This window comes from Cyprinus carpio, unplaced genomic scaffold, assembly GCF_018340385.1.
Source record: "Cyprinus carpio isolate SPL01 unplaced genomic scaffold, ASM1834038v1 S000006615, whole genome shotgun sequence".
In the NCBI taxonomy this organism is placed as follows: Eukaryota; Metazoa; Chordata; class Actinopteri; order Cypriniformes; family Cyprinidae; genus Cyprinus; species Cyprinus carpio.
The window spans coordinates 929141-949683 of NW_024879254.1; the positions used below are offsets into that span (position 1 = coordinate 929141).

A 20543-nucleotide genomic window follows, 5' to 3' on the forward strand; every position below is an offset into this window, starting at 1 on the left:
ATATATAAATGTATAAATGTAAATATTTTCAAAATATATACTGTATGTGTGTGTATTTATATATACATAATTAATATTCACAATACACATACATGTATAATGTAAACAAAAACTTTTATTTAATCACGATTAATTTTTTATTTTGACAGCACTAATTCTACCTCTCTACCCTCTTACTGCTAAAATTATTAACATTTTGCTTATACTTTGGACTGCAACTGGTCTATTGCTTTCACTCAACTGGACCATTTATAATGACTGGATATGTTTTATAACAATTGTTGTTCTTCTGTTTTTGTTTGTTTGTTTGTTTTTCTTTCCTCAGGGTATTTTTTTTTCTGAATTTCCCTTCTTTCTGGAACATTTCTTTTCACACTGTGGAGAGATGGTGTGCAGCTTCATGAGATGTGAAGTTTACTGCCGATGGAGAGCTTCTGGGACATTGACAGACAGCACTTCCCAACAAGTTCATTTGGAGTTCTTTTTTTTATTATTATTATCAATTAATTAATTTATTTAGTCAAATTTGCATTCACTAATGCTGGGGTAAGATTTTGAAAGAAAACTTTCGGTCCTGTTTAATGGTGGTGCTAGTAAAGGTTTGAGAAAACTAATGGCCTTGTTTCACAGACAGGGCATAGTCTAAGCCAGGATCATAGTTCCATAAGGACATTTAAGTAATTTCATTAACATGCCTTAAAAAACATTACTGGTGTGCATCTTGAGACAAAACAAAGGCACTGGTATTTTTAAAGATCAGTCAGTGCAATTTCTTTCAGTTGAAACAGCTTAGAATTGCATTTTAGTCTGGGGGCTAGGCTTAAAGGGAAAAGTTCACCCAAAAATTAAAATTTGATGTTTATCTGCTTACCCCCAGGGCATCCAAGATGTAGGTGACTTTGTTTCTTCAGTAGAAAACACAAACTGAGATTTACCATTGATGGAAAAATCGTAGTTTGTGTTCTACTGAAGAAACAAAGTCACCTACATCTTGGATGTGCTGGGGGTAGGCAGATAAACATGGAAATTTACATTTTGGGTTAACTATCCTTTAAGCCTTGTCTGTGAAACCGGGGGTACAAGTTACAGTTTGGTAATGTTTTACAATAAGATCTCATTTGATGTAAAGGAATGATGATTTTCTTGATTTTTTTTTAAGTGTGTGTGGTGTGTGTGTGTGTCGTGTGTTTTGTGTGTTAGTAATCCTATACGTTATGGGGACCCAAGTACTCCTCAAGGATAGTAATACAAGTAAACTTTGACCTTGTGGACATTTTTAGGTCCTCAATGAGGAAACAGGCTTACAGATCATATAGAATGATGTTTTCTGTGATGGCGAGATTAGGTACCTTTGTATGTAAGTATGTAAGTGATTTTGCATTGTTCTCCAGACTGTAATAAGTGAGTTAAAGTGTTAGTGTTGGCTTTTTCTTGTGCATCAGCAAAAAATCGTTTTTGTGTATTTGTTTAAGAGATTGTTTTGTCAATAAATGTAGAGGGTTTCCCAATTGTGTGTTTGTGTTAATTGTAACTAGGTAATTAAGAGATTTTTTTTTATTAAAAATATACTAAATTTCAACTTCATTGCAAGAGATATATTGACATTGAAGTATAATTTAGTTCACATTAATTGCGTACTCAGAAGTACATATTTACCATATTTCAAAGAAAATATAAAATATACTCAAGTCCCACTTAAGTGGTTCAAAAATATCACTCAAAAATTCAACTAATTGCAATTAATGTAATTTTAAACAGTAATATATTTGAAAACAAGTACAAATATTATGCATTTAGGTGGTCGAAAACATTACATTTAATTCTCACTTATGTTTATTTATTAACTGACATTAAAGTATATTTTAGTTAAAATTAATTGCTTGTCATTTTTCTTTTATGCCAAAAATCATTATGACATTATGTAGTGATCATGTTCCATGGAATATATTAGTAAATTTCCTACTTATAAATATATCAAAACTTAATTTTTTTTATTAATAATATGCATTGCTAAGGCAGTTTCCTCAATATTTAGATTTTTTTTTGCACCCTCATATTCCAGATTTTCAAATAGTTGTATCTCAGCCAAATATTGTCTTCCTAACAAACCATACATCAGTGGAAAGCTTATTTATTCAGCTTTCAGATGGTGTATATATCTCAATTTAAAAAAAAAAGAAATTACATTTATGACTGGTTTTGTGGTCCAGGGTCACATATTTGTGTGTGAAACAACTTTTAACAAAAGAGTCAGAAAGTATTAGCATTCAGTGAAATAGATACAGGAATCTGGGAACTGACTCACAAATGAACCTTATCACAGAGTTTATTCAGTGAAAGCTGCAGACTGTTCTGACACATATGCACAATGAGGAATGACAGGAAGACTAAAACACTGGTTCGACAGAACCGGAAGACTCCACCGAGAATTGACTGGTGATATTGTACACTGGCGTGGAACATCCCTTCAGTTAAAGTGCTTTGCACTAGACAGACATTTAAATCACAGAATTGTAAACAAGACATGAGACACCTACAGGCATGAGCTCATGGTTGTTTATGATGCCTGTCCTCTGCTTCACTGCCTTTTCTGCATTATAAAATAACTGCATAACTTAATTTCCCCAGAAGGCACTGCAGTGATTGGTATAATATAGCCTCCCTCCACCGTTTCCCAGAAAGCTTGCACTTGTAGCTACACCATTGTTACACCAGTGTGAATGTAAATATGCATGAGATTAAATGTGGATGATTATTTTTAGCTACAGATTGTTTTCTGTTCAGCAGTCTCAGCTCTCAAGTCAGGATGCCACTGTTTATACGTGGCCTGCCATTGTTCGTCAGCTTGATTGTTGCAGCCTCTCAAACATCTGTAATATTGTTTTAAATTAACAAATAAAAATGAGCTTATTAATATCATGCAGCAGCAAGTGTGTGTATTTGTGTGGGTGGCTGGTTGAAGCGTTTGAGTGTTAATTTGTTGTGTGTGGCATGTTATATTATTTTTTGTGTTTTTGTGTGTGTTAGAAAAAAATTATATCGACGTATCATTTAAATTTTTTTTTTTTTTACTTAAATCGATCTTTAAAAAAAAAATGTAAAAAAAATTATTTCGACAAATTATTGAATGAATTCTATAAAAATGCATCGAATTTTGTTGAATGTGAAATTAAATAATAGGCTATATAAATATCTAATTTTGTGCGCATACACAGTTTGTGGAGGTTTGGCGTCGCTAGCAAAAAGTGGTCTTTTTAGACAACCTCTTTAAAATAAAAATAAGCAATTTATTTTAACTGACGTAAGTAAAACTATAAGGTGCTGTATATAAATTTCAATTATACAAATCCTTACTGAAAGCGCTTACTGTTGCTATGGTTGCCTCTTTACACCATCGTGAGTTCGCATCGCTAACTTTTCTGCTTACCCCCCAAAAAAATTATAATAAAATGTATGATATATTAATATACATATTTATAATATGTGTATGTAGCCTTTATTATAATGTGTGTGTATATATATATATATATATATATATATATATATATATATATATATATATATATATATAAACCTCCACACTCAGTTTTAACGGTTCGCAGAGGTGGTGGACTAGACTGAATCCCAATCTCGTTACGCTCATCGCGGCTCGGTTTGGAGCTGCACAACTGACCGTGCGCTGGAACGGAGACCGGGAGACTACGGCGCCGGGGATGCGACGCAGACTGTCGCTGATGTGTGTGGCGTCTGAGCAACAGCCCGGAGTGTGTGTGAGTCACTGTGATCCGAGGTGACTGACAATCCAGATAACTGTGGGGCTGACAATGCGCCGACTACCAAACATGCATTTGAACTGAATGGGAGCTACTGGGAATTTCGAAGGGATCCTTCTGTGACAGTTACCGTGTTATGGAAGTTATGTAAAAACGGCTTTTATACTGCATTCAATTTTCAAGTGCTCAGAGACATTTTATAAGTGGAATGGATTGGTTATATTTTCTGGAGGAATACCGGTTCGTTCCAACTTTGCCGTTTTTCCTCGAAGAGTGGATCAAAGGAGAAAAACTTTATGTGGTTTTACGCTTTTCTCTAAGAATGGAGTTGATGAAGGCGAACTTGAGCTGTCTGGATAGTTTATCCCGGGGAAACAACTGCCTCCCCGCCAGGGGCACGTCTCCCGGGGTAGCGGCCACCCTCGCCGGCGTGCTGATCTTCACCACCGTGGCTGATATCGTTGGAAATCTGCTGGTCATCCTGTCTGTGTACAGGAACAAGAAACTCCGGAATGCAGGTGTGAAGAGATACAGAAACTGTAATGTCAGGCAAACATCACACATCTTTAGATGAGATTACATTTTTAGATGAGAAATTAAAAATGTGTAGAGTAACCTATGCATCTTTAACCGTGTATAGCTAAAAAGCATCTAAACGTATTTAGGTTAAAGCAGCATTGGATATTTATGTTGGCTGAAGTTGTTCTCAGCTGCTGGTGTCAGTTTGGCATGAATCATATTTTATTTCAGTTGATAGTGGTTTTTAATTACACTATATTAAACAGAAGGTAGCCTACATAGAATTTATTTTCATGTTATATCTATCAAAACACCGGCCACATGCTTTTCTCTGTGTGTCCAATGTTTTGATGCACCCTTTTCTCCAGAATTACATAAGAGACACCAGCAAAACATGGCTGTCTTTTTAATGTTGTGCAACAACACAAGATGTTTAATGGCATAGTAACTTTTCATGTTTTTGATGTGAAAAGAAGTGTCAGGAGAATGTAACCCAAGGCACGATCACCTTAACAGAAGCACGTCAGCAAACAACTCATTTTACAGGGCTTCATTTTATACTGCAGGCAGTGTGATGAACAAACAATTACTAGATATGTGAGACTGTTATAGGGCTGCAGGAACATAAAATGCACACACAGTCTCTCCAGTGCACACACATACAGCGATGTCTAAAAATCTGAGTCCTTTAGTGAAAAATTTCTTGTATTGCTTTTTCTGATTTAATAGATTTTTATTGCAAATAATATGTTCAGCATAAACGTTAAACTGAAAGGCATAATGAATTTGAGAACTGCTTGGCATTTGCACTCCACAAGTTTGTGTAAAACCTGATGATCTACGTTAAACAGCATACTTTAAAAAAATATTCCAAAGAGCATCAGTCCTTCAGTGATGGAAAATCTGACCTTGGAGTTCACATGGTCAATGTCCCAAATTTGATTATTTGACTAGAAACAGTACAGAATCATTCTTATTCATTCACAACATAACAAAATACTGAAATGTATAATATTGCTTTCTAAATTGTCAGTGTCTTCTCAGACTTTTGGACCTTTGTATTTCTGTTAAAGGAGTCGTTTCTTTGCATGTAATCTTATACAGGTGAGAGCGAGAGAGCGGAGCTATGCCTGCGAGGGGTAGATATCTCTATCGATTTCACTGCTATGAGTTCAGGGTTATTTTCACGTGATTACGCTGTACTAGGTACGAGAATGATAATGATCTGAGCTGGGCAGACATAAACCCAAAAGATTCCATCAGAGCTGAAGTGCCTTCATCAGAAAGGTTCCATTTTTAGGTTCTACACACTAAGAAAAAATTATTGGAATTGGTTCTTTGAGGAACCCAAAGTGGTTCTTCTATTGCATCACTTGGAAAACCCTCTTTTGAAACCTTTATTTTGAAGATTATGTTTACACATGCTTAAAGCGCTCTGGGAGATGAGAATTTCTCTTGATTTGAAGACAGTGGTTAATTGTCCATGTTGGCTTCCACAGAAAGGCAATTATGAGATGCACATCATTTATAATGAGAAAATAATGCTTCAGTATGGGTAGTGTTGTTCTCTTTGCATATTTCTGTCATCAGACCGTTCCGATCTCTGCAGCTGCTCCTAACTGTTTTGGCATCGTGTCAAAATGTCTCTGCCTCAGATCGATGGGTGTTTTCCCAGCCTGCGCTGAGCCATGAGCTACTTGAGCAGATGTGCAACCCTGTATGTTTGCAAAAAGAATGGATATCCAGCATTAATCCTGACAGAGATGGACAAACACCAGACGCTTAGTTTCAAAATGATCAGTGTCTGCACATACGGCGCTGATTCCATCTCAGTGTTCAGGATGTGTCAGTAAGGCTGTTAGGGACAGTGTGGAATGTTAGATTCCGGAGAACTCTGTAACATCAGAATCCTGTGTGTGATGGTGGGAAAAAAGAGGCAAGCGATCTGTTTGTGCAGTTTCAGTGCTTGCTTTTTATATTCCTATTTATGGGTTTTAATGTCTTTAAGCGCAGGACAAGTGGAGAGAGACATGCAGGGAACCATTGGGGACAGAGACAGTGGGATCAGGACATGACACGGGCTGTTTATGTGTTGTGGGCATGTACCACAGCTAAAGTACGATTTTTTTATTTGTTTGTAAATGTTGTTGTCGGTTAATTTCATTCTTAGTAAGTATTTTAACCAGTGAAGGACAAACAGTTGTGCTTGTTTTAAGTATTACATAATAATACTACACTATGTTGTACTTTAGAATGACAACTGAATGCACTGAAAAAATCAGTAAATTTAACCATAAAAAGAATAATAGTAACTGCCAGAAATTTCATCATAAGGTTATATACATTTCAATCCATAAAAAGCTGTATCACAATATTATATACATTTTTATCCATAAATTAAACAAAAAACTTGCATAAATGTCTGTCACAATGATAAACTGATGTCAAAATGTTGACTATATGGGCTTGTACTTACTGCAGTAAGAAGGAAAATAATACTTGTATACGGCTTTGCAAAAACTGCACTAATATGTCAAGATATATGACTCAGAATTTTGGCACAAGGACACTGAAAACCTCATTCCTCTCTTTTCTTTTTAGTTTTCTCTCAGCTCAGCCTATTTCTATAGACGTCAGGTTCAGTTATGGGGCTTTGCAAGTTCTGGCAGCCTGAGTTGGGTTTAATCAATACTCTCTTACCTCCTTCTGCTGGCCCGTCTTTAGACTAGAGTGCTGATTGATAGCTTTTTAATGTCCAGCATCAGTTGGCGTTCCCACACGCTGTTCAAGAGATTCTGGCACATATTAGATCTGCCCAAGTCAAGCATCTCAACTGGTCTGAATCATCTAAAACCCAGTATAAAAAAGGTCTCTCATGCTTACCAAGGCTGCTTTTATCTGATGACAAATACTGTAAAAATAGCAGTATTGTGAAATATTATTACAATTGAAAATATCTGTTTTCTGTTTCAATATATTTTAAAATGTCATCTATTCCTGTGATTGCAAAGCTGAATTTTCAGCAGCCGTTACTCCAGACTTCAGTGTCACTTGATCCTTCAGAAATCATTCTAATATGCTGATTGGTTCTCAAGTAGGGTTGGAAAAAGGTGGAAAATTTCCAGTAAAGTTCGAAAAACATTCCAGATTTTTTGGAAACTTTTCGGAAATTTACCAGAAATTTTCCACTCCTTTGCAACCCCATGCTCAGGTAACATTTCCATTTCCATACAAAAGTCTGTACTCTCACGTTTGATCAATTTAATGCATCCTTGCTGAATAAAAGTAATAATTTCTTTCAATTACCAAAAAAAAAAAAACCCAGACTGACCCCAGAGATTCAAATGTTCTGATGGAAATTTTCACTTCTGCATTATGGTGTCTCCATTAGCAGCAGAAGCACACTGCAGTTCATCCATTACACCTCACCTGAATTAGCAGCGGTGTTTGGCATTGGCACACACTCAGGGCTCCTGATGGGCAGATGGCTTTCAGAGGAGAAGCAATGAACTACTCTCAGTGTAGTAATACTCACAGATGGTAACTGAAGGACGCATGACAGTGTTAGACTTCTCTACTCTTGCTAAGGCAAGCATACTGTTGCTTAAATGTAAAGTTAGGTATTGAAACAACCCCTAACTCTAGTCAAGGTTAGCTCTGCAGACTTCACTTCCAACCTACACCGTCACACTTGACTGTAATTTAAATAATCCTGAACACGCTGATTAGCTGGTTCAGGTGTGTCATTAAACATGATTTCTACCTTGATTTGTGCAGCTTGTTGAAGAGAACACCATGGCAGCTGCATAGCAACATCATGACAGTCACCACAACTTAACCCTTAGCATCCTGGCAGCAACTTTTGCACTTCTTCAGAAAATGTGAAAAATAGTTGCAATCTTGTGTTGTTATGCACTGTAAATTCTGTTAATGGCACATCAGTCTATGCAACACACACTCAGTCAATGAGAATGTATGGCCTCAATGCACCATTCCCTCACATAATATGCACACACACACACACACACACACATCTAGCGTCGTCAACATAATTGAATGTGTCTCCAGTTCACACTGAGGCATGTTAATGCTCTTATATGGTCATTTCTGATCTGAATGGGTTTGAATTAGATTGGAATGCATGTGTGCAGATGAGAATTATTGAGATGGAGCGTTACAATGATCGTGAAAGTCTTTGATGGCAATGGTAATGTTTTCTGGCTTGAGCTGCAGCCTCGGGCTCCACCGTCTGACCGCTGCACACTCTCACTGGACACTCTGCTTGGCAGACAAGCTCAACAGCCAATAGAATAGCTCACTACAAATTACAATGACCTCTTGAAAATCTAATAGATTTTTAAATAATAATAGAACAACATGATCATTTGCATATCGCAGTATGAAGATGTTGTTTAGATAGCTGGAGTGGGTTTGATCCGTCTGTTGGCAGAGCTCCTGAGAGGACGGTTGGCTGTTTTATATGACTGGCTGGTGTACAGGAATAATTCAGCATTAAGTACTTATGGAAATTAAGGGGGGAAATGTTCCCCTTCTTTCTTTTTCAGGCATACGCATAAACACTGGCACACACACACACTGCTTTAAAATATAGACTTTTAACTATTAACTACATTAGTTAACATAAACTACTAATGAAACATACTTCTGAAGCATTAATTAATCGTATAGTTAATCATTATTCCAACATTTACTAATATATTATTAACATCAGTTTTAAAATTGATTAATGTTATCAAATGGACCTGAGCTAACATGGACTAAAAATAAACAGTATTACCATTAACATTTACAAAGATTAATAAATATTGTAACAAATGTATTGTTCGTTGTTAATATTAGTTAATGCATTAAATACAGTTAACAAATAAATCATTATTGTAGTGTTACCAGACCAATCTTACACAACTTAAATATTCTTCCTATTTCATATATCTTTAGTAAATATGATTTTGACCAAATAGTTTTGAATAAAATAATTTGAAATTGATTTATTTTAAAATTATTTTTGTTTTAAAATAAAAAAAAAAAAATATATATATATATATATATATATTTATTTATTTTTTAAATTGAAAAAGATATTTTGTTATTCACTTATTTTGAAAGAGATTATGCAATGCACATAACTTGTATTGCCTTAACCTTCCTTTGTCCTTCATACCTTTTTTTTCTTTGTTTCTACTCACTGAGATATTTTTATGCAACTGGAATGTGAAAGGTAATGTGGGTCTGTGTGTACATAACCCTAGTACATGTGTATCTAAGGCTGTGGTTATACATGTGTTTTCAGAGTAGAATTGGTGGTGGTATCTCACCAGTATCTAATGAAATTTATAATCCAATAATTTAACAGACCATGGTTGGCAGATTTTAATGTTCCACACATATAATCCTGGACATAAGAGCGAGAGATAAAGATGAGGTGTGCAGAGTTATAATAGACTGTCTGATCTGTGTATTAAAATAAGACGGTAAAATGCATTTTAATATTAGCTAATTCCAGCAAATATATGCTCCAGACAAGCAGAGCCAGACTATCCATTAAATACATTTATGGCAGCACATACGCAGCCAGATCAGCGTCATCCTCACAGCTATACCGATAACCTTGAACTGGCTCACAGAGGTACTGGGGAAAAGAACAGGTAATTGCATTTTAATTGTCTCCTCTGAAACTCATCCACTAACTACAGATTTCTTCTGTTTCCGCACACAGCCAGATTTAGAAAAAGTTCAAGTCAGTCTTTCGGCTTTTTTGATGTTCCATCTCTCTCCAAAGAAACTATCAAACCACTCTTATATTACTGTGTGCTTCCTATTGCTTTGTTTAATGAAACTTTCATGAAAGTGTATATTGCCTTTCACAAAGATATAATAATTACACTATATTATTTTGTGTAATTTTAAGAATTAAATCAATTACATATAAAGTACATTTGTTTTATATGAATAGAGCAATAGGAAGCAAAAGGACATGTGCATGTCTGTGTAATTGTGCATGCATGTGTGTGTGTGTGGGAAGATTGCATAAGCACATTCAGCCTTGCTTCAGTCCATCAAACACCTCAGGTACTGATGCAGTCTGTGATATTTTCTAGGAGAGGTCACAATATATTGTGGCATGTTATTTTATAGATTCCTAACATTTGTTGTAGATTCTTTGTTTTAATATGGTATATTTCAAATGTCCTCAACGGATACCTCTCTCAATATACATCATTTTGCAAAGATCATAAGTTAAAAAATCAGATTTCATTAGAATGTGAGTTTTATGAAGCCATAATAAGTTGCAACAAAGATGTGAAATCTGTTCTGGTCTTTTCTCAGCATTGCAAGAAGTCTGCACTGTTTGCGTTTCCAAAGCCCAAACATCTGGATGGAACTCAGAACATGCTGACACCTTAAAACAAGCTTTCCTCAGACTAGATTTAAGTTTCTCTGCTGTTTGCAACAGAGTGAAGTTTGAGAATGAATTTGGATATTTTTGACAAGACGCTTGCCTGGAAAAAAAAACCTTTCATGTGCATCCATCTTCCGGTTTACTCTCCTATCAGATTCTTCCTTCCTATTGTTTGCCCAGGTCTTTTTTTCCCAGTTCTGCGCTGCAGAAACTCAAAAGAGCTTCTGAGTTTTTCGAAACAATATTTAATGTACTATATATATATATATATATATATATATATATTTGCATCAGGCTTTATTTTTTCATAGTGACTGACTGTCTGTACAAAAAAAAAAAATGTAAATGGTATCCACACAAATTGACATTATACATATAGAAAAAAAATTAATGAATGTGTTAACTATAAATTTCTACATTTTGTCTTTTCTCTAATATTATTAATTTATTAATTTCTGTTTACATATTATACATTTATTCATTTAGTAGATGCTTTTATCCAAAGCAACTTGCAGATGAGAAAGTGCCAGCAATTGTTACAATGCTGGTGTGCTAGCAAAACGCTTGACGAAGGAGATATAGAAAAGGGTACTTTTAATGATCCACAGGAGAACAGGGCCACGACCAAACACAGATCATCGTTGCATTCAACGTAGTCATCAAACGATAAACGATAGCGGACCAACTGGAACTAAACAGACAGGGTATTTAAACACAAGGAAAGTAATCAGAGGAATGGAAACAGGTGGGGAGTAATCAATTAACAAAACGAGGAATGGAACATGACCAAATAAGGAGAACTCAAAAGGAACAGAAGTCCATAATTGTAACAGCAATACGCAACATCGTCACTATTTCTTTGGGTTTTAAAAATTGAAACTATATAGGCTGAATTCAGAATAGCATACTCTTTCCATTTCTGCCAAATACCCTGAAGATATTACAGAAATAATAACATTAGCCTATACGATTTCAAATTCTGGAATAATATTTCTTCATACCTCCCCATTAGGAATAAACTCTTTAAAAATTGCTTTTTGTATTTCAATGACAACTTGCATCTTTCATGTCTTAACTCCTAAAAACACAGAACATTTGAGATATTCTGAATACATTTCAAACATTGTCACTTCTTTTATGGGTTTAACACTGTAAAATCATAAGCTGAATTCAGAATAGCATAAACAGCCTAAAGATATGACAGAAATAGTACAGCAGCCTATGCTGTTTCAAATTTAACAATAATACTTCTACATAACTCTGGTTAGGGATCACTGGCTTAAGTGATATCAGCTGTAAAGGAAGTCAAGGTGGAGCAATTTTGATATGATTCTGATGAATCATGCACCACCATATTAAGAATGTAAATAAGGTCTGTTTTGATCTTATGTTCTCCCATGTGTCTCCCATGTGACTTACTTACACATACTGCTCTTAAATATATGATTCAGGCTTGTAGAACATAAGTCTTTGTGTACAGAAGGAAACCAATTAAACCGTTCTGTCCAGGATAATCATGTGGATTTATAGAGATCCTCAGGCGGTCGCTCCTGCCCAGGGAACTGTCTGATCTGAACCGCAGACAAAATAAGTGCTCTTGTCTCTTTTCCCGCTCTTCCTCTTTCTCTCCCCAAATGTGATATATCAGCCTCTTTAAAATAAGCCTGTAATTATTACACTGTCTTTATGTCCTTCAACCTTGATAGGGAATAAAAAACAAGAGCAGATGCATCTCTGTTCAAGCTGGAAGACAGTGATAGAGGAAACGTTCAGCATTCACTCCTTATCTCTCATGATTTGTGGTGTTATTAGATGTTGAAATACAGCTCTCTAAAGGTTTGATACTCTGATGGTACCTTTATTGTGGTTCATGTGACAGGTTCATGCAGATATAAAGCGGCCAACTTCAAGATGACTGCAATTCAAATCCAGCTCAACCTCAACTTCTAGAGGGACCAAGATTAAAACAATGTAAAAATGCTAAATGAAAACTTGCAACTTCTATATCTTTGCTTAAGCGAGAGATTCTTTTTTAGTTTTTGTCCAAAAAACTTTCCCGTTCAGAAATGACGTCTTTGTCCGGCGCCAACAGCACTGACTTTCCATATAAATGTCATTGTAAATGTCAGCGCAAAGGACCCGCAGTGACCTGTGTGCAATTCCCTGACCATTTGGACTCTGTTGCCAGAGGATCCATTTCCAGTGACTGTTTGAAAAAAGTCAAAAACTGCTTTTTCAAGCCTGAGGTCCGACTTGAGCTTAGATTGAGGATTCTGCTCTGATCTCAGTGATGAGCTGCAGAGAGTCAGACCACTGAGGCATTTGAAAAGGGTTTCAGTTGAATAGATATTACAACCTTGAGGAATTGTATCTTGAAAATATTTCTAATTGTGCAAAATGGTTAAATTTGATCGGCTGAGTTACACAATAATTAAATAAGAAGAACTTATAATCAGGATTCCTACTGGAATGAAAGTAAAAAAGGCACTATATTTTCAGTCTAATATTATGCATACCTCATATTGATACCAAAATGACACAATAATTAATTTGCCTATTTATGTGCAAATAAAACGTTCTCACACCAAATAAGTTAGTTCTAAACAAAACCGGATTATTTTTAAATGAAAGAAATAGCTCATAGCTGCAGTAAATCAGAGTTTACATAAAAACATTTCTCTCATTTTGTCATTTATTAATATTTTTATTTATTGACACTCAGAAATAATTAGTAGGCTACTTTAAATTCTTTGTCAAGTCAATTAATTTCTAATAATAAATAATGTGTCATATATGTGTGTGATTTTAGTTTAAATGATACTGATTTTTTCGACTGGAAATTATTATTATTTACATTATATGTATTATGAACATAATATTTAAAAGCCATTATATAAAGAATAAATAAACTGTAAATTATGAGATCTCTGGATTCACCTCTAGATATTTTTTTTTAATGAACGTAACTTTTTTAGGTTACAAAACAACACTTTTACAGTGTATTTCATGATTTGTTTTTCCAATTGAATATTAATATTGAGAATTTGAGAACTGATGCTATTATGCAAGTATGTATTATAATTTTTGCATAAACTTTTTAGCACAGAGAGCTGATTGTTTGTTGTCCAGCGTGTAATGCCTCGGGTTATTGGACTCATGCTAGACTGATGGCGGGAGATGGTGATCTTGTCAAAGCACACTTCCTGTCAGCTGTGACTTCGGGTTGATAAATGTTTGGCAGGCTGAGGCACTAGTCAAAATGCACTGGTAGATTTAAAGGAAATGCTCAGATAAATCATTTCTGATGCTAAAGGTGGCACGACTGAAAAAGGTGCAGATTTAAGGCTGTCTAACAAAAAAAAAAAAACGATTTTGTGTAAGTGTGCAATTGCGCTCAGGATGATGTAATCTGTAACTGACTCTTGTTTCTCTATTTCTTTTACACGACAGTGTGCTGTTTGTTACAGACAGAACAGACCTTGAAAGTGTTCTTCAATCTCAAGTAGAAAATGACCATACACAATGCACTATTTAGGGGTAAATAAGGTACAAAGATGTAACTTTTAGCTTATGTGCCTTAGGGTACCATCCCAGTGACAGCATTCTACCTTTTTTCTGACAGTGTATATAAAGTGTGACCCAGTCTGAACACTTTATAACACTTTGCATGAGTGGAAGTCATAGGTGATGCCAGGTTTTACATGCACAAAAGGCTGCGGGTCTGATGCAATTTGAATCTGTTTCACTCATAAATGCAACCTTCGTGAGTTGTAAAGCATTTTTAGTTTTCTTGGCACGTAATCTTCTCGGCTCCTTTGGGTCGAAATGGAGATGGAGTGTGATGGAGGGAAACCGTCAATGAGAGTTCATGAATGGAAAATTGTGAGCAAAACAAGACCTGATCAGTGTTGCGCAGAGCCAAAGAATAATTGAAACTCTAGAAATGAGCTGCTTTTGAATTCAGCAAATGATTTGTAAATGGGTTTAAGGGGGCAGCTCAATCAGAAATGCATTTTTGCACAGACACAATGAGGTCATCTTTGGAGAAGATGGATGTTTCTGACCGTTTTTGTTTTTGAGATAGAACATAAGGCTGAATCACTTAGCTTTTAAAGACATTTTTTTCTCTTTGTTATCTTTTAGAGTGTTGTGAACAGTGTGAGGAGACTTAATTTTGGCCTCTCTAATTGAGTTATAAATTATACAACAGTGTCTGTATTCTGTGAGTCCACACACAGTCCTGACACAGACCTTCACATACACACTCTTTTAAAGGACACAGACACGCCGTCTCAGAGATGCACTATGCTGATATTACAGAGCAAGAAAAGTCAGTGAAAGAGACTTACTAATACTATCATATTATTATTATTCTTTTTCTTTTTTTACTTAAATTCAGATCATTTTCTGTTCTAGTTTTTGATAAATGCTGACAAATACAGTACATGTTTAGTGTCTAATCATTTGTTGCTTAAATTTTAAAGATTTAAAATGTATAATAAAAGAAATGAAATTAAATATTTATTTTACATTAAAATGTTAAATTTAAGTTACATTTACATTTTTAAATGCAAAATAAAGGATAAGGGTAAATAATGAAGTAATAATTAATAAAAAGTACAATACAATAAAACATACAATAAGTTGACGAAAAGGAGTAATAGCAATAGGCAAAGGCATCCTGTGCACAGCAGTCTTTGTGGTCCCCTAAGGGCCATTCACACTGACAGCGATTTGCAGCGACAAAGCAACCGGAAGTCATTCATTTTCAATGGGGAGTTGGTGATTTGAAGTGACATGAGCAACAGAGACCGACGGCGATGCAACAGAGTTGAGCAGAGTTCAACTCTATGCAAATGTACAGTGACATAATGTGACTATGAGATAATATGACAGTGAGAGTGCAGACAGCGGAGCATGTGTGATCCAACACATGATATCATTAGATACAGGATTTTTTGGATGAACTATCCCTTTAATTCACATAACCCCCTTGGGTTATGTGAATTAAAGGGATAGTTTATCCAAAAAAGAAAATTCTCTAAATTTACTCAACCTCATGTTGTAGCAAACGCGCATGACTTCTTTTATTCTGTGGAGCACAAAAGATGAAAAGAGGTTTTGAAAGTTGTCTCAGTGTTAGGGTCTAATTTATTATTTCTGAGCTGTTGTATTTGGGTTGTCCATAATCTTCTGTAATTGTAATATGGTTTATAGTCTCTTTCTTCATTTTTGTCTTCTGTAGAACACAAAAAAAGCTTTTTTTTTGGGTCCATGCTGCCCACAGAGGTCCACTGTTTTGGGACCTCAGTGATTTTCAAAAGATCTCATGTTTTTTCAACAATAAAAGTCAATGGGGTCCAGTTTTTCTTTGCTATTGTATTTGGGTTGCCCAGTAATCATAATTATACTATGATTTATAGTTTCTTTTTTCCTGTGGACCACAAAAAAAGGTAATTTGAAAAATATTTTGAAAGTCAATGGGGTCCAGTGTTGTCTGAAGCACTAGTGACTGTTATAAATATCTTCAGTAACACTTTAAGGTGTCCTTGTTACAGTGTTATTATACATACTGTACTGAGAAATATTAATTAACTACATGTACTTAATATATGATTAGGGTTCGGCTTAAGGTTACTCACATGTAATATGCATACTTGCAATATGGTATAATTTAAGTATGTTAATTTTCAAATAGTTACAGAATTAAGTCACTTGCTCATTCTCTCTTAATAGGTAACATCTTTGTGGTGAGTCTTTCTGTGGCTGACCTGGTGGTGGCGCTGTAACCCCTACCCCTTGGCTCTGGTCGCTCTCTTCCATAACGGCTGGACAATGGGCTCCCTGCACTGCCAGCTGAGCGGGTTTGTTATGGGACTGAGGTGTGATCGGCTCAGTCTTCAACAATCACGGCTATCGCCATCAACCGCTACTGCTACATCTGCCACAGTCTCCGATACGACGGCTGTATTCTCGTCAGAACACCCTGTCTTTACCTGCTCTGCTCACCTGGACGCTAAACCGCTTTGGCCACTGTGCCCAACTTCCTGGTGGGTTCCCTAAAATACGACCCACGCGTCTTCTCCTGCACGTTCACCCAGACAGCAAGCTCTTCTTATACCATTTGCGTTGTTCTGATCCACTTTCTGGTTCCTCTGGCCGTGGTTTCTTTCTGCTACCTGCGCATTTGGGTGTTGGTGATTAGGGTCAAAAGTCGTGTGAGGCCCAATCCGAAGGTCAGAGCGGCCGACCTGAGGAATTTCTTGACGATGTTTGTGGTGTTCGTGCTGTTCGCCGTGTGCTGGGCGCCCCTGCACTTCATCGGGCTCGCCGTGGCGATAAACCCCGCAAGAGTGGCACCGAATGTCCCGGAGTGGCTGTTTGTTACCAGCTACTTTATGGCGTATTTCAACAGCTGTCTGAATGCTGTCGTCTATGGGTTGCTCAACCAGAACTTCAGGCAAGAATACAAACAGATTCTCCGCGCTCTCTGCACCCCACGAGCACTGTTCACTGAAAGCTCCAGGTACAACACTGAAGCCATAAAGAGTAAACAGTCGCCGGCAGGAACTAATAACAATGTGAAAGAGGCAATATGTATAAGGGCGGTGTAACACACACTCTTTTCTAGTACATCACTCCCATTTAACTAACAACCACAAAATTAGGGTACAAAGGGGTTAAAGGCACAGTGGGGTAAAATGCACTTTTGTTTTTATTTTTCCACAGCACTTTTCTAAACATCATTTATTGTTACTATAAATAATAAATTATGAGATCTTCTTCAAGCTATATAGGAAGCTTTCAGAATTTGTATTTTTTTTCTGTATTTTTAAAAAGAACTAATCTTAATGACAGTGTAAAATACATTTTAATTATTTTGTTAATCAAAATAAGTAGAATATGGTGCTAAAAGTGTGCAAAGAAGACGAAAAATAAGGGCTTTATTGAACTATTTCTTCTCTTCCATTTCAGACTTCAACGCATGTTCACGCCAAAGTCATTATTTTTGTTTTCTTTGTGCACAAAATTATTCTTGTAGCTTCAGAAAATAAAGGTTGAACAACTGATGTAACATGGACTATTTTAACAATGTCCTTACTACCTTTCTGGGCCTCGAATGTGTCCGTTGCGTTGCTGACTATGCAGGGTCAGAAAGCTCTCGGATTTCATCAAAAATATCTTAATTTGTTTTCCGAAGATGAACGAAGGTCTTACAGGTTTGGAACGACATGAGGGTGAGTAATGAATGACAGAATTTTCATTTGTGGGAGAACTATCCCTTTTAGTTGTGAAATATATAATACTGTGTACAAGTCCAAGTCTCTTCTCAATTCAGTGGAGAACACTGTCTTGACCTTACACTACAGTCTCCAGGCTCACAGGCTTGTTGGGATTACTACAGCACACTGTGAGTGTATATTTAGACCATTTGTTGTTTGCTTTGGGATCTTGTCATGCTTTAGGACGTCAGACTTATGAACCGGATTGCATAAATATTTGTATAAATACTGGAGACCTTTTACCCCATGCTGGTGAGCTTTTTACTCTGAGTCTTTAGTGTGGGTTAAAGCCCCCCCTCACCACCACTTCATGCATTTTTATGACTTTTCAATAAAAGTAAAGTGAAGTTAAATCACATTTATTTATATAGAGCTTTATATTACTCAGATTATAAGAGCAGCTTCACATTTATAACAGGAAAATAACAATGTTAATGTTATAGAGATAATTCTCAAAAAAAATTAAAATTTCAGGGTGTAAAGCAGCTTTACAGAAATGTCATTGTTGAGCTTAGTTTAAGGTTAATAAAGCTGTTGATGTTGCAAAGTTCTTCAGGCGACCGTATAAGCAGCTTTACAGAAGGCAACAGTGTCATTATTCAGCTCAGTTCAGTTCAAGAACAGTGTCAGTGCATGAAATCAATAAAATTACTGAATATCGTCTTTCAAACTCCAACTGTGCAAGCCAAAGGTGACAAGCGACCAAAACTCCATCAGGTAACAGCAGTGGAGAAAAAAAAAACATCTTGGGAGAAACCAGGCTTAGATGAGGGGCCAGTTCTTCTCTGTATAAATGAGCAAACATAGGGGCGATTTATGATTCCAGGCTGCATCACAAAACAGATTTTGTGGGCTGATGTTATTCAAAAAATTTTGCATTCAGCTTCTTCTTGGAGATCAGGATACGCCCACGGTGGAATTCAGTGAGATAAAGGAAGAACAGCAGTCTATTCATAACTGGCTTATCACTGGCCTTTTTAACACTCATCTTGCTACTTGCTAAAGTCTGTGTTGAGGTCCTAACTGCTCATGTTCATAGCTGGCCAACAAACCACTACTATGCGTTCTTTTCCCACAAAATGTATTGCACCATCTAAAAAAGCACATTTTCACTCATGTGTGCCTTTAGCCCTGTGGTATCCTATCTACTCTACAGCAGGACGGGGGCCTATAAGATTGATTATTTCATGTTGAATGAAGATTCCTCAACAAATGACATGGTTGTCAGACTTTTAATGTATTTTGTTGGAGCAGACTTGAGCTAACAAACAGAGAAAATAAGACTGCAGACGGTTTGCGTATACACTATGTTGTTGAGTTCTTATAGAGATTGGCTGATACCATGGCAACCATCACTGAAAAAGACATGTTGATGCTCTGTGTGTCCTTTATAAAACTCTTTGTATCTATATGGATGGTTTTTTGTATATCAGGCAGTGTTTCTAAGTAATGGACATTTTATTTTTTATTTTTTTTTAAAGAAGACTGAGGCTTCTATAATTATTGTTGAGCCATCTTTAATTATTGTTATATGTTTTTACATTTTTGCAACAAACAAAAAAATATTTCAAGTGAAATCTTTTTGATATTTATCTACTTCATGTTGTGTAGTATTATTCTGTATAATCAGAGTTGGCATTTCCAATGCTGAATGGTCTGCATGCAATGGTGCTAAAAACTAAACCACATCTTTGTCTTTGTAGTTCTGTCTTTCTTCTGTCTCTGGTATCTTTCCCCTCCATTTGTCCAAATATCATATATCAGTCATACTTTTTCTCTACCCTGGTTATTTTACCTTCATTGTTTTCTGCACACACTACACACTCTTGCTCCTGTCCTTGAGGAAGATTTATCACTTTCTCCAGACAGAAACGCGCTGGCTGAAAGGGGCAGATGATGATGACCTGACGCAAGTTTCTCCTGATCTGTAATTTTCACAGAATGGCTTGAAGTATTAACCCCGATGCTCTAGCAGTGCTATATCCAGCACAGACATAAAGAGCTGAAGTATTTTTGGTTTCAAGTTCAAGTATTTTACTCAGTAACTAAGGTTTGATTCAAAAGTCTCTCCAGAAGTTGTTTGTTTTTTTTTTTTTTTTTTTTTTAATGCTGGTTTTAAGTTCAAATATCTCTTCTAGTTAAAAAATCTCTCAAATTAGAATAGTCTAATTTAACATAACTAATTTAACTAACTTTAAGCCTAATATCAGCCTTTTTTTTATTTTTTAATAAACAAGAAATATGTAAATTTTCTCGTAGCCATTGTAGTATCATAAAGACATTTCCATAAGTTTACTTATAGGGTTAATTATCTAACATACTTAATTTATAGTGCTCTCTTTCATAACGAACATCTGATTTGAGCCAGAAATACATTAAAAAAAAACAAATATGTGCAGCGCGATAGGTGCCCAAACCCAGGACTGAATACTACTGGTTCAGAGATGTTTCAGAAGTTTAGGTCCTGTACTGCTGGAAGCTCGTTACAGCGCCGCGGCGCCCCCTAGCGGACACGCGCGCAAAAACGCGCACACAACCGCTGTCACG

General features: G+C 36.0%; 1 pseudogene; it reads left to right on the forward strand.

Annotated features, from left to right (window-relative positions):
- Nucleotides 1-4082: 4082 nt before the first annotated feature.
- LOC122144211 lies at nt 4083-17344 on the forward strand (annotated as a pseudogene).
- The last annotated feature ends 3199 nt before the right edge of the window (nt 17345-20543 follow it).